This window comes from Polypterus senegalus, chromosome 2 (genome assembly GCF_016835505.1).
Source record: "Polypterus senegalus isolate Bchr_013 chromosome 2, ASM1683550v1, whole genome shotgun sequence".
NCBI lineage: Eukaryota > Metazoa > Chordata > Cladistia > Polypteriformes > Polypteridae > Polypterus > Polypterus senegalus.
This window is the reverse complement of record NC_053155.1, coordinates 118801898-118807897: the sequence shown is the minus strand read 5'-3', so window position 1 is coordinate 118807897 and position 6000 is coordinate 118801898.

The following is a 6000-nucleotide window of genomic DNA, read 5'->3' as shown; positions in this document are numbered from 1 at the left end:
GCATTATCATGTGTTTTGTTTAGTTTTATATATATATTTCTATATGTCAATGCTTGTTCTATTATGTGTTATGCCGGTGGTTCCCCAAGAGGCAGGGTCAATAGTCCATCTCCATCAAAGGACTGCCCTCAACTCTATAAAGGCTGAGGAAGCAAGCAATCCCTTGCAGTTCATTGAATGCGCTACTTGGTTTTGATGAGTCCTCTTGTGATTGTTAATACATTTATTGTCGATTCTCTGTTTTTTTTCTCTTCTTGCTCCATTTCTCAACTACTCTTTGGATTTGTGTTTTATTTGGGACTTGTTCACCAGTGGATTGCCTATTGTATTAAGGCAACTCCTTCTGGGCCTTTTGTGCTCTATGGAGCTTCCTTATTTCAGAGCATTTTTATAAAATAAATATTTTTATGTATAAAGATTCTTTGTATGCTCCTTTTGATTCAAGCCAATGGTTGGTTCCACCTTTGGGGATTTTTGCTTCAATTTTGGGACATAGTGCTTAGGAACTCTCTAGTTCATGACACTGAGGAGACTAAAACAAAACAAAGCGTCTTATACTTTGAATATTTTGTTAAACAAACTAAAGAAGCACACCAAAATGACAAGGAAAAGGCAAAAATAATGAAAAAGGTATGCCTAAAATAGGCTAACAAATATTGTGTGTTATCCAGAAACCACAAATAGAAGCAAAAAATCTAATAAACTGTAACAATTGTAAAACAATACTTACAGAGTAAATGCACTCCACTACAAAATGGGCCTCCGAGGGACCTACTCCTCAGGATGAAATTTAGCAATGACACAAGTGCACAATACATAACTTCTAAATAATATTAAAACAACACAATAAAAACAAAATGTACATAATAACAAAAACACATGAACAGTAATTTAAAATTAACAGAAATGACAATGGAAGGATAACATGCATGAACCAGGGAACAAACCCTGACTGAAACATCAATATTACATAGAAAATCATTAATACAAAAAGAATTAATGACAGCCAGCCATCTTTATTACCCCAGTATATAAATTATAATTTTAATTTAATTGCAAAATATGAGTGTGTGTGTATGTGTGCATATCTCTCTATCTATATATATATTTTACGTATATATGTTCAATGAAATCCACAGAATAAGTGATTGTCAAGTGATGATACTTTGGTATTCCCTCTCAGTTCTAGAAGGGAAAGCTGGCTGATCGCTTGCATAATTCCCCCCAAAACAATCTTACAGACTTTTTTGATTGTTTTCTCATAATCAACCTTCTTATGTGTGAAGTGCTTTTTTGTGGTCTTACTCCTAAGGTCACTTAGCAAAAAGTATCACAAGTTGGTTGAAAAGAAATCATTGAACAATATTTTTATTATACTGTATGGTGTCATTTTTAGTCCTTTGGTTAGTAGGTGTAAAATTGTGAAGATCAATATGAAATCAGCATGACACCATAATTTAATAGCCAATTAATTAACAGAATGTAAATGTTATGTTATAGCCAGGGTTTATTCACTGGCTTATGTTTTTTTTTTATGTTTTCTTACTGTTTTGCCATTTTTTAGTAATTGTTCATGTCTTAGATTTGTTTTAATTAATGTTCTTTTTACACATGTTAATAATATAATATGTCTTTAAATGTGCATCCATTCCTTGTGTTTTGTGGGTGGAATCCCAAGTGGTGCCCCACTGCTGCCTGATCCTCCTTCTGTCTGTATAAGTCATCCAGAAAGAAAGTTCATCAGTGAAGTACTGGGTTAGGATTGGAGTGCATTGTTAGTACTGATTTTGTTTGAACTTTCCTGGTTATTGTATTTATTTGCTTCTGTCTTTGGATTCTGCTGTTTGAGTTGTGCTTTTAGAATTGGATGCCCTGGATTGACTTTTAGGCAGAACCTTTTTGCTCTTTAAGAGCTTTTTTTTGGCTTTATGCTCTATTGTTGTTAATAAACTCTTTTTTTAATAAAGATTCCACGTTGCCTTATGTTTTACAGGAGTTTCTCTCCTGTGTAAGGCAATATTTGTGAATTCTGGGTCATGATTGCATTTTTGACTTTTTAAAGCAAGCTCTCCATCTGTAAACTGCATCTTGCAGATAACATTTTGGGTACTTGCTGCTTTAGGGTGACCCTCTGCTGAGCAGAGCATTGAAAGTCCTAGCCTGCTTTTCTTGCCTTTTTGGCCACCCTTCCTTCAAGTTTGGAACTTCTAATTATAACAGTAAATAGGCATAAAATTTGACACCTTTTCTTTCTATGATGAAAATAATAAAAAAAAACAATGACAGACATATAAAAGAAATAAAGATGAGTAAATAAATGTAACTGTGTGTTAAACGTTTCCATACCCCTCGAGTCCTGTGCACATTTGTGTTGATTTTTTAAATATAAAGGATTGTAAGAGAATCAAAGGACAATGATAAAGTGTTGGGGTACCAGTCTGGTAACCTCGTATAACTGAATGACAAGCGAAAACGAAAAAAAACACACAATAATTGCAGAGAGGTCTTTTCATACTTCAGTTCAGGACAGATCTGGCAAAGATGGTGGACCTTCCTGGTTTTCAGTCCTCCTGGCAGGAAGAGGCAGGTCCAGGTGGATGGACACTGGAAGTGACATCAATGGCATTCTAGCCGTCAGTCATCAAGTCTGTAGAGGTTTGTTGTTGAAAGCTAAAAAATGTAGTTTCTCATAGAAAAATAATTTTTTTCATGCACTTGTTTTGCCAAAACGGAAATGGGAACAAAAATGTCCATCCATCCATCCATTATCCAACCCACTATATCCTAACTACAGGGTCATGGGGGTTTGCTGGAAACAATCGCAGCCAACACAGGGTGCAACAGGAAACAAACCCTGGGCAGGACACTAGCCCACCACAGGAAACAAAAATGTAATTTTCCTTATTTTTCATTGAAATGAAACAGAAACCCATGTTTAGACGGTTGTAGGATTTTGCCACTAATATGATAAGTTCCTGTCTTTCAGTATTAATCGATCATCCTTTTACAAAGCTGTTTATTTTAGTTTGTGGTCATTCTATTGGGAATTACCAGCTGCAAGAACCAAACATAAATAAGAAGTCAGTGCATCACAGGACATGCTTGCTTACAAACTCACATTCACTCACTTGAAGCAAATTCTGAGTCACTGTTTAAACCAACATGTATATTATGTGGGCTAAAACTGGATATCCAGAAAACAATGAATACAATAACAATGTGCACAATCCATTTTGACTGTGAATTAAGTGCAAATCAAGTATACATACCTGCAGTCATGACATATTAGAATGAACCAGTAACAAAATCTGCATGCAGTTACAAATTCAGAAGTACTACTCATTGAAAGGGTATTGGCAAAACCCAAGAGTATGTTTTCTATTAGCATATATTTTGTATATGGTATTTTGAGATATTATTTTACTACAATGTATGTGAGAAACAAAACGAATTTACTAGCCAGCATACACTGTGAAATGCCCCAGCAATTTCTAATCTATATCCAGCATGAATATTCACGATCTCAGTGGTGTTTGTTTCAGTCAAGTACTTGATGCGGTCTACGAAAAAAAAATTTAAAATCTGTTCTTTTTTTTCTGTTCCATGGAAATTAGACATATTTTTTACATTTAATATCAAAACGTATCATTTTTAGCTACTGTTCAGCAGATGTAACATTCAGCAAGGTTGAACTTCACCTCCCTTGCTGTCTTAATACACAATGGTAGTGCATTCCCAGAAATTGTATCCTATCTTGGTCACCTACCTTCTTAGTATACATTTTTTCCACCTCTCTTCAAGATAATTGATTTCCTCATATTATTGCTTTGTTTTTTTGATAGCAATTTGGTTTAGGTACTGCAAAAATGCATGTATTACACATTTACTCTTATGCAACAAGAACTTAACAAAGGCTTCTTTCAGTCTTAATTATGGTTATAAATCATCAGTAAATAGGTTTTTCATCTCAGTGCAGTGTGGCATTTGATTTGCTTATACAATCTTCTTACAGTATATAATATGCTACCGTGGCTGTCCGTTTGTCTGTCCGGGATTTTAAATCACCTATAGCTCGTAAACCGTTTGAACTATTGACGTCAAATTTGATACACATATACGTACGACGTGACGTCTATTATCTGCTTTCGGGGTGATGATTGGCCTCCAAGGTTATTCCTCTTTTTATTATTTTATTGTAGGATCAACTGCGGCACATGCGTACGGGCACCATTCTCATCCCTACCACCTTCGCCATCACTTCCCCTACCTCTTCATATCTATCATTCTTGAGGCAGATTGAAGACTTAAGTGCCAGGTTAAGTGAAAAATTAAGGAATACGTACTAAGTAATTGCAACACAAACACTGACTTAATCAGTTTTAACATGAAAAGATGCCAATGAAAGAAGAGAAGAAGCAGGCTGCTAGGGTGGAGTAAAGAAGAACTGCTCAGGAAACAGCAAGCGCATCAACCTCTGAGCAAACAAATGCTAAACTTACAGAGAAAGAGGATGAAAACTAGAAATGCTCAAGTCAAGTGTATTCACTGAAGGCTATTTTAGCAGGTCATATTACACGGATGAATAAACATTTTACTGATGCTTTGTAAGTGTCATTAGAAAAAAAAGAAACCTTTGTTAAGGTCTTCTTACATAACAATAGTTGTGTATTGAATCAATTTTTACAGTACCTAAACTTTATTTTCTTACCAATTTTTTTGTATTATGTTTACTTTTTTGTATATCACAGTATATTGTGAGTTATTTGATTTGAATTTAATGAAAAGCATTGTAATATTAAAAATTGCATACTATGAACTAAGAATATTATTAAAGTTTTTTAAACTAGGTGTTCTATTGACTGGAACTATTAGTAAAGGAATTTAAAATTTTCATTTGTTTATACTGTATACACACACATTCATATGTCACAGAATACTGTCAGTTACTTTTAACTATTTTTCATAAAGTACCTTTCATAGCTTGAAGTTTGCAGAGAAATAAGATTATAGATAATGAATTAGTATTACACCGTATATCTTTAATTCAGTAAAACATGAACACCAACAAGTGGTAGCAGTACGTTTTCAAGACATTGTACTAATTTTAGTGAAATATAATACAATACATTATTAACCCCCTCCCCGACAATTAGAACAAGTTTATTTTTAAAAAATTGTGTTTGCCTTGCATATTTTTGTATATAATTTATTAGCATTGTCATGCTCTGCCTTGCAAATTAGAATCCTGAAGGTGACACAACAGTTATACTGCTGGCTTAACACTTTGACATCAATATGTGTAAGCCAACACAAAGTGGTTAGAATACATTGGAGTAAAGCCCCAGAAAGCTTGATCCTCCTCAATAAGATAGAAAACTGGGTGTCTTCAAAGAGCTCTGCTTACATTCTTCCGTCACAATGGCTAACACAGGCGGAACTTGGCAGAGAATATCAGTCAGTCAGTCATTGTTTAACCTGCTTTGTCATGAAAAGGATTGTGGGGCGTACTGGAGCCTATCCCAGCTACCATAGGGTGCAAGGCAGGAACAAACCCTGATCAGGGCACCAGTCCATCACAGGGTGAACACACAAATATGCACACACACCCGGGCCAATTTAATGCATGCATGTCTTTGGACAGTTGGAGGAAACTGGAGAACCCAGGAGAAATCCACACAGATATGGGGAGGACTTACAAACTCCAAGTACAGCGGACCTGGGATGTGAAGCATGGTCTCCTTACTGCGAGGCAGCAGCACTACCACTGTACCACAGTGTTGCTCACAGAGAATATTAATTAAGATTTTTAATTTTAATCACCTTGTTGGTTGTTCCAAGCTTGAAATAACCTCATGGTACCTTAAAGATTCCCATCGATAAATTTTGATACTAAGCCTGACATAATGTAGCTTAATCATTGGCAGTGGGTGCTGATGTGCTTATTTATTTGTACAGAATCACCCAAACCTCTAAGACATCTTTGGAAAATAGCGCAGTGAG